Source organism: Antechinus flavipes, chromosome 4, assembly GCF_016432865.1.
Source record: "Antechinus flavipes isolate AdamAnt ecotype Samford, QLD, Australia chromosome 4, AdamAnt_v2, whole genome shotgun sequence".
Taxonomy (NCBI): domain Eukaryota; kingdom Metazoa; phylum Chordata; class Mammalia; order Dasyuromorphia; family Dasyuridae; genus Antechinus; species Antechinus flavipes.
Genome location: NC_067401.1, coordinates 404869963 through 404879430, shown reverse-complemented (window position 1 = coordinate 404879430; position 9468 = coordinate 404869963). Strand labels below are relative to the sequence as shown.

Sequence of the window (9468 nt, the reverse complement as noted above, 5' to 3'; positions counted from 1 at the left end):
AATAAAATTCTTGCAATTAAGTATGACCTACCAAATGATTAAAAACCTAATTGATATGCATGGATCTTTTGTAAACATTTTCATTTCAAATCTATGTGAGCCATTAAAAATGAAGTTTTTATTTTGAATTTCACAATTATTCTTCCTCCTTATGTACAAACATATTGCAGTTATTTAAAAAATGTTGAAATGAAGATGCTTTTCCTGCCAATGATTTCATTTGAAGCCAAAAGTCTATTATAAAAAGATCCATTATTGAAAAGTGTGGGAAAAAGACAAACTTTTACCCAACAGAGTATTTAAAGCAAATTTCATTTTTTGAACTTTAAATGTTTTATATTTTTTAAGGTTTTTGAATAGAGATATACATGTGTATATTTACATAAATGTAGGCTTAAAATATATATTTTTAATTGAGATAGTAAATGAGCAAAAGGATGGCAAAATATAGCCTAAAAGAGTTAACCAAATCCAAAGTATAACACTAGATGCCATTCAGGTGACTTAGGAGAATTATTCTACTTTTTACAGAAGTTGTTTGATGTAATTTTAATGCTAAACATCCAATAACAGAAAGCTTACACAAATATTTTTAATTGTAAAAAGATTTTAAATATCACTTTTATGTTTTTAGCTAAATATAAAACTAATATTACAAATCCCTGCACAAAAATACCTCCCAAAGAAACACTTGCCCCATTTTGTTCCACAAATACTCAATTATGAACATGGGAGAGGACAGTATGCTGTTATCACATTTGATGAATAGTGATGCAAATGAAATGAAATATGATTTATCATGTGCACTGTACTGTCTACATACTCTATTTTGCCAGTCAATATTCCAATATCAAAAAAGAGTATTAAATGCTCAGTCTAGATTTTATTACATTGGTGTAAACAACAGAGTTCAATGTTTCTTTGGCATTTTAATGCTGAATAATTGAAAACAAGGAGACAATGCTATTGACAAACATAAACAGCTTTATCCTAGCTGTGCCTTTATTTAGAACTTGATTGCAGTTAACCTGAGATCTTCTCTGTCTACTTTTATTCTTCAATGAATAATGTGACATGTTTCTTATTTTCCACTTCAGGAAAAAATTGATATTTCAGTGTTTCTTATTATAGTTTTCCACTGGAGCCAGTAAATTTTAGAGCATCTGGGCACTTGTCCCCTTTAACACCGGCCCCCATAGTTATTTAGTGAGTACTAAAGATTTAAGAATTTTAATTTATCAGATATGGCCATTGACATCTCTGTCACCACTAGATTAGGCAAGAGTTGGTTTTTATTATATAGGACCTTGAGACATGATAGTTGCTTTGCCTGTTGTGAGAAACTGAGTAATTGGGAACAAATAGATGATGCCATCTCAGAACATTGAAGATATTTTCCTTACTGTTCTTTCCTAAAAAATCAAATCCAAGAAATATCAATGTTCAGTGTTTCTGATCTGAGCATGTCAACCCATGTAGCCCATATAAAAATCTTTGTGGCTTGGCCACCTTCAATTTCAGGTCATCTAGCTAGCAAGTGCTGGCTTTTATTATGTGGGTCGAAATGATGATGTCAAATGCTTTTGCTGTGATGGTGGACTGGATGGTGGATGACATTGGGAATCAGGAGATGATCCTTGGGTGGAACATGCCAAATGGTTCCAAGATGTGAATAATTGATACAAATGAAAGCAAGGATTTGGAAATCAAGTTCAAGCTAAGTATCTTCATCTCCTTGAACATCTTTTGTACAAAGATGCTAGAGGATGAAAGTACTGATCTACCTATTATTTATTTAGACCTGGAGAAAATAATTCTGAAGATGCAGTCATAATGAACATTCTAGTGATTAAAGCTGTTTTGGAAATGGGTTTCAGTAAAAGTCTAGTAAAACAGGCTGTTAGAGTAAGATCCTAACAACTGGAGAAAACTATAAAAGTCAATGAGATTGTATCTGATTTCTCCAATGCAGAAGATGAAAAAAGGAGGAAGGAGAGAGATAAACTGAAGAAATGGTATCAATGGAAAGTAAAATGAAATATATTCCAACAGAAGATATTTCAGGTCTTCCTATTTAAAAAAAATAATTTAGGTGATTATAGGAAGTAAAGTTTGTATGGATAAAGAGGTTTCTGTTGTATTTATTCTTTCTGATCATTTTGTAGTATGTAAAGAATATGATCCTTTGAGAAAGGCACAGTTCATATGCTTCTGTCATGAAAAGAATCCATACATGCGAATTTGTATGTAACATATTTTTAAAAGGTCAGTCAGAAGCCTTTTGGAAGAAAGAAATGTATTTAAAGGCTTTTTAGTAGTAAATTAATGCATAATTTTGCCTTGATATGAGTTACTTGGTTTTCTTAATTCCTTGGAAGTTTGTGTATGTTTGTACATGTATGTTTATGTGCATATTTTCATATTGGAAGAGCAAGGTATGATACTATATGCATGAAAGTATAATCATAAGAGATAGACATACTACTTTTATACAGAAATTTTGGATTATCAAACTTGGTTAGCTTATTAGAATCTTTGAATATTATATAAGTGTAGTTATAGATGTGGGAATCAGGAGCCCCAAAATTTGTCATGATTCTGGTGCCAATTTGTTGAAAAATAGATACTATGTCTAATTAGTTGAGGTGAAAATTTTTCCTATCATGAGAAATAGATTAAAAGAAAAATATTTTAAAGAGACTTAAACTAAATATTTGACTCAATTTAATATATACATATACATACACACATACATATATACACACATATATACATATGTGCATGTATAAAGTAATGTATTTTTGTCTGAAATTGAAAAAAATTTCAGACTACATCTTATTTTCTCAAAATTTTTCTAACAGTTGAATATCTGAATTTAGAACTTATAAGATTAGAAACTAGTTTTTTCCATTGATTTTGTTTCAGAAACCTAGCTGTCGTATATCTGTTTATTGTAAAAAAAAAAAATGCTGATGTGGTAGGATGACAATACCACATTCTTTATAAGGTAAATTATATTTGTTTTGTGAAACTTAAGTAATAATGTCTCTTTTTATAAAGTGTATCTACTATGATTATTTGTTTTTATGTATTCGTTGTACTATGAATAGTTTTAATAAATGTTTGCTATGATACCACTTAGCATGAAGGTATTTACAACTATCTGGTTGGCATTTTTGTATTTCTTACATGCTTCACATGTCATAGTCAGTCAATACATATTTGTTAATTAAAGAATAAATAAATGCAATGAAGCAGTGAGACTTGTGCTTTGATAGTTTGTCTGTGGAGCTGTAGTGTATAAGTGTTCTTATATACTTGTGTTCTACAGTAGTTCTTTCCATATTATAAGAAAATAACAATTAAACTGTGTAATTAAAAAAAAAATAGAAAATAAGTAATTTGTAGATGTGATCTAGAATTACATTTAGAATCATATATTCATTTTCAAATCTGAAGATCTTCATTCTCTTAGAATAGTATAAGGTTTAGCGCAGCCTGTTTTTTGTCAGGTTTAGTGAAATATATGCTCAAATGAACTGTGAACATCTTCTGATGTCTTCAGGATGCTTCTTTGACAAGAAGGCATTACCCTCGTGTCATTCTGTATAGCTAAGAATGAAGAAGGATTTTTTGCTTAAGTAATTATTCTGTCATATGAGTAATGGATTCCACATAGCCTTGAAATCCAGAAGAAACACATGTTGAAATTATATGGAAATATGAATTATATGAAATTATATGGAAAAACTTTATATATATATGTAGATATAATAAATTATATATCCATATAAATATATATGGATGTGAAAACATAATTAGATATTGTATTCTCTTGTTTTATATATTTTGCTTTTTCTGATGTCTCAGTGAAGGTGCTTATAATCACTTACATGGTATTTTTTTTTCCTCAATACAAAATCTCAGTTGTTTCTGAACTTCTTGATTATGCAAACTTTTGAAATAATTATCTCCTTTTCTCCATCCCTTATTACTTAAAGTAGCTTTATTCTGTAAAAGATATAAATTTTGCAAAAAAAAAAAACAAATTTTAATTTTTAAACCAACTCATATACAACACTATTTTGACCTGGAAGATATTAAAATCATTCATGAGGCTGTAGGTACTTGCATATTTAAATAAAATACATATTTTAATCAAACAAGAAAAAAAATAATAATAATTATCATATATATATATAAAATAAAAATAATGCAAGAAGAGACTAAGCTGCCTCAAAGGGTTGGGAGTGATTCTGTGCTTTCCTCTTCTATCAAGCGACTGTTGGCTTATTCTCAAACCAGATGAAGCCCTTGGAGAACCTGATCCTTTAAGAGAAGTTTTAGTTTCTCCCCTACACACTCTCTGTGTCTTTGTCCTCTTTTTCACAACCCACCCTGGAGTCCATGGGAAAAGCATTTAAAATGTAGATTGTTCCCCCTGTTTAGAATCTCCCTAAAAATAAATAGAAAAGTTTTAAATTTACTTTATAGGCCACCTCTAAAAATTTTTCTTCAAAAAATTTTGCTTAAGATGCAAAAAATTCATAGACACATTGACAGATAAGATAAATACATAATTGTTATAATTTAAATATGAGTAAATCATCAATTCTATCCTTGTATCCTGAGATATTAATGCTTAAACCATTACAAATGTGAAAACTAGTCATATAATTTTGATGATCATTTCAGTCATGTCAGTTTATGACCTTTTTAATGTTTTTCTTTGCAAAGATACTGAAGTATCTGTAACTGAGCCATCTACTTGTCCTGTTTGTAGAATTTGTGATCACGCTTTTTTTTTTTTTTTGTTCCCTGCCCCGTTAGCTTTTGTTTTCTATTTCCTAATAACTCAATTATAGTGCATGTCTTTTTCCTTTAAGATAGCTGATCCACTGACTATGAACTGAGAACTAACTGCTGTTGTTGTCTGAAAACTCTTCTTTTAAAATCTGACTCAAAGCCCCCAAGAGTTCCAGAAATCTTGAAATCATGACACTTTGTCCAAGACCAAAAATGTCTATTTCAGGCTTTCTCTATAATCATTTAGACTCAAACAAAGAAATACAAAATAAAAGAGGCTCAAGTTCAAACTTACCTAGCCATATGTGTTCCTATTCCCATAGCTAAGCATCTAACCTAATTGTTTAGGGGGAAGGATATTTTTTCTCTCAGGGAAAGTCCAAGAAATGTTTTGTGCTGGATCCCCACATCCTGATAGATATGCAAGGAGAAAGCACTAGAAGTCCAAGTCACTATTTTTTTTTTTTTTTTTACAGATACATTATTAAGATATATTACTTAATCACTTTAACAGGAAAACTTTGTACTTACTTCTTCCTGGAGTTTGATTAAAAGAAATAAAGTATAGAAATATATAATAGAAGATGACGGAGAAGGCATATGAGACTTTCTGAGCCTTTCTCATACCCTCACTACCAATTATTAAATTCAGCCTCAAAAATAGTGCCTGATTGTTAAATTCACGAAGACTGGAAGTGCAACAATTCACCATCCGAAGATAAAATGGAAGACTGCCATAAAAGATTTGTCCTGAGCTGCAGGAATAGACCAGAGCAAACAGGGATAGAATTAGAGGCTAGCATATTGAGCCTGGGTGGCCTCTGTGGTTAGAAAATTTAAAGATATGACTCTGCCATAGGCTGACTGCTCTGCTTTGGTTGTAAAGCAGCAGATCAGCAGAGAAATTAAAGCCAAAGGTAGAGGGTACTCTAAAAACCACCAGAACCTAGCAAGATCTGGCTATACCCACCCAAAACTGGAAGTGACTCAGCACACACCACAGAAAAACTGTGCAGATGCATTCTACAGCAGGGGTCAGGGCATTCACAAATCTACCCGGCAAGGGGTAACAGCCCGGGGTAGCCTCGAATCTGTCCAGTGGGGGGCTTGGCCTGGGGCAAGAGAACTTCCGCAATGTGACTGTGCTTCCCTGGGCAGATATACTTCAGTCCCATGCAGGGCTATTCGCCAGGCAACTGCTAATACCCACAGCCCCACAGCAGGCATTGGCTTTGGGTAGTGACATTTTCTCTGCTCAACCTCTAATCCCAGGGCAGTCACTTTTCCAAACAGCAGGGTTCTTCACTGGGCATTTCTGTAGCTGGGCCATGATACTCATACCTGAGTCACTTCTGGTGGGGAACTTTTTCCCAGAGCACTACCGTACCTCACTGCTCTTTTCACCCTGTTTGCAGGACAGCCACGTGTCATACACCTATCCCTGCTCTGCAGAGGAAGCTGGGAACCTCCTTACCCTGAAAGCAGACCGTATAGGCTTTTTAAAAAAATGAGTAAAAGAATCAAAAGGAGGATCGATAGCTTCTATACAGATAGCTTCTGAAAACAGGTTTTCAACCCCAAGGAAACTAATAGCAGCCAGTCTCAAGACAATACCCCAAAGGGGGGATTCTAACCTGGTCCCCATTACATAAGGCTCTCCTAGAAGAGACTAGTAAAAATCTTAAAAGAGAACTAGAAGAAAAATAAGGAAAGAAAAGAGAAGCTATGAAAGAGAGTAACAATTTCCTGAAATGTGAATTTGAAAAGGTAAACAACTCCCAGGAAAGAAGGATTTGTGAACTGGAAAAGATAAAGAACTCCCAAGAAAGTAGGATTTGTGAATTGGAAAAGAGAAAGAACTCCCAAGAAATTAGGATTTTTGTAGATTAGTTGATCAGTGGAATAGGTTAGGTTCACAAGACAAAATAGTCAACTATAGCAATTTAGTGTTTGACAAACCCAAAGATCTCAACTTTTGGGAAAAGAAATCGTTATTTGACAAAAACTGCTGGGATAACTGGAAATTACTATGGCAGAATTTAGGCATGGACCCACACTTAACACTATATACCAAGATAAGATCAAAATGGGTCCATGATTTAAGCATAAAGAATGAGATTATAAATAAATTAGAGGAACATAGGATAGTTTATCTCTCAGACTTGTGGAGGAGAAAGAAATTTGTGACCAAAGACAAACTAGAGACCATTATTGACCACAAAGTAGAAAATTTTGATTACATTAAATTAAAAAGCCTTTGTACAAACAAAACTAATGGAAACAAGATTAGAAGGGAAGTAACAAATTGGGAAAACATCTTCACAGTTAAAGGTTCTGATAAAGGCCTCATTTCCAAAATATAGAGAGAATTGACTTTAATTTATAAGAAATCAAGCCATTCTCCAATTGATAAATGGTCAAAGGATATGAACAGACAATTTTCAGAGGATGAAATTGAAACTATTTCCACTCATATAAAAGAGTGTTCCAAATCACTATTGATCAGAGAAATGCAAATTAAGACAACTCTGAGATACCACTACACACCTGTCAGATTGGCTAAGATGACAGGAAAAAATAATGATGAATGTTGGAGGGGATGTGGCAAAACTGGGACACTGATGCATTGTTGGTGGAATTGTGAACAAATCCAACCATTCTGGAGAGCAATCTGGAATTATGCCCAAAAAGTTATCAAACTGTGCCTACCCTTTGATCCAGCACTGCTACTACTGGGCTTATACCACAAAGAGATACTAAAGAAGGGAAAGGAATCTGTATGTGCCAAAATGTTTGTGGCAGCCCAGTTTGTAGTGGCTAGAAATTGGAAAATGAATAGATGTCCATTAATTGGAGAATGGTTGGGTAAATTGTGGTTTAGGAATGTTATGAAATATTATTGTTCTGTAAGAAATGACCAGCAGGATGATTATACAGAGGCTTGGAGAGACTTACATGAATTATTGCTAAGTGAAATGAGCAGAACCAGGAGATCAATATATACTTCAACAATGATACTGTATGAAGATGTATTCTGATGGTAGTGGATTTCTTTGACAAAGAGAAGATCTAATTCAGTTTCAGTTGATCAATGATGGACAGAAGCAGCTACAACCAAAGAAAGAACACTGGGGAATGAATGTAAATTATTGGCATTTTTTGTTTTACTTCCCAGGTTATTTTTACATTCTGAATCCAATTCTTCCTGTGCAACAAGAGAACTGTTTGGTTCTGCACACATATATTGTATCTAGGATATATTGTGACATATTTACCACATATAGGAATGCTTGCATTTGGGGGAGGGGGTGGAGGGAGGAGAAAAGTCAGAACAGAAATGAGTGCAAGGGATAATGTTGTAAAAAATTACCCTGCCATGGGTCCTGTCAATAAAAAGTTATATATATATAAAAGAAAGTAGGATTTCTGAATTGGAAAAGATAAAGAACTACCAAGAAAGTAGGATTTTTGAATTGGAAAAAAAAATAACAGTAAAAAAAAAATAGTGAAATGAAAAAAAATGCCATAGAGGAAAACAACACATTTAAAAACTCAATTGTAAATATACAAAAAGAATTTTAAAAAGCTAATGAAGAAACTAACTCATTAAAAATCAGAACTGAACAAATAGAAAAGCATGATTCATTGAGACATCAAGAATCAGTCAAGCAAAACCAAAAAAAAAATGAAAAATTAGAAAAAATGTTAAATATCTACTTGGAGCAGAGCCAAGATGGTAGAGAAGGCATACACTACTTTCTAAGCTCCACTCATTCCCCTCATAACCAACTATTAAATTCAGCCTCAAAACTAGCTCTTCACTGCATAAATTCATGAAGATTAGAAGCACACAATTTACCAGCCTAAGATAATCTGGAAGATCACCAGGAAATGTTTTTTCTGAGGGGTCAGGAACAGACAAGCATAAGCAGCGAGAGGCTAGCATCCTGAGCAGACCAGCGGCAGGGGTGATCTCTTTGAGTAGACAAGTTATAGAAACGACTCTGCTATAGGCTAACTGCTCTGCCTTGATCACAAAGCAGTAAACTGGCAGAGAAATTAAAGCCTAAAACAGAAGGTATTCTAAAAAATGCCACATCCTAACAAGATCTGGCTGTAACCACTCAAACCCGGAAGTGACACAGGCAGACACTTAACACAGCCCTGCAGCCACATCCTGCAGTTTGGGGCTTTTGTGGGGGCAGTTACAAATCTGCACAGCAGGAAGGCACAGCCTGGGCAGTCTCAAATCTGCACAGTAGGGGGCTCAGCCTGGGGTAATAGAATTGCCCCAGCATACTGTGCTTCCTGAGGTAGAGATAAATCTGATCCTTGCAGGGCCATTCACTGTTCAGCTGCTAATACCCACAGCCCCAGGGCAGGCTTTGGCTTGGAGTATTGAAACTCTCACTGCTCAGCATCTAGGCCCAGGGCAGTTGTTACCACACAGTGGGGGTTCTTTGCAGGGCATTTTCCCAGCTTGGCTGCAGGCCTGAGTTACCTCCTTCCTTCCCGCGCGCCCCCCTTCCTCCCCCCTCCACCCCCCCCCCCGGGGTGGGGAACTCTTTCCCAGAGCACTCCAGTACTTTGATGCTTTTTGTAGCCTACTGGCAGGAGAGCTACCCATCCATACACCTATCACTTCTTTGCAGAGGAAGCTTG

At 34.6% G+C, this 9468-nt stretch overlaps 1 pseudogene; it reads left to right on the top strand.

Moving 5' to 3' along the window:
* Positions 1-722: 722 nt before the first annotated feature.
* On the top strand, positions 723-6046 carry LOC127561603 (baculoviral IAP repeat-containing protein 2-like; annotated as a pseudogene).
* Positions 6047-9468: the final 3422 nt, after the last annotated feature.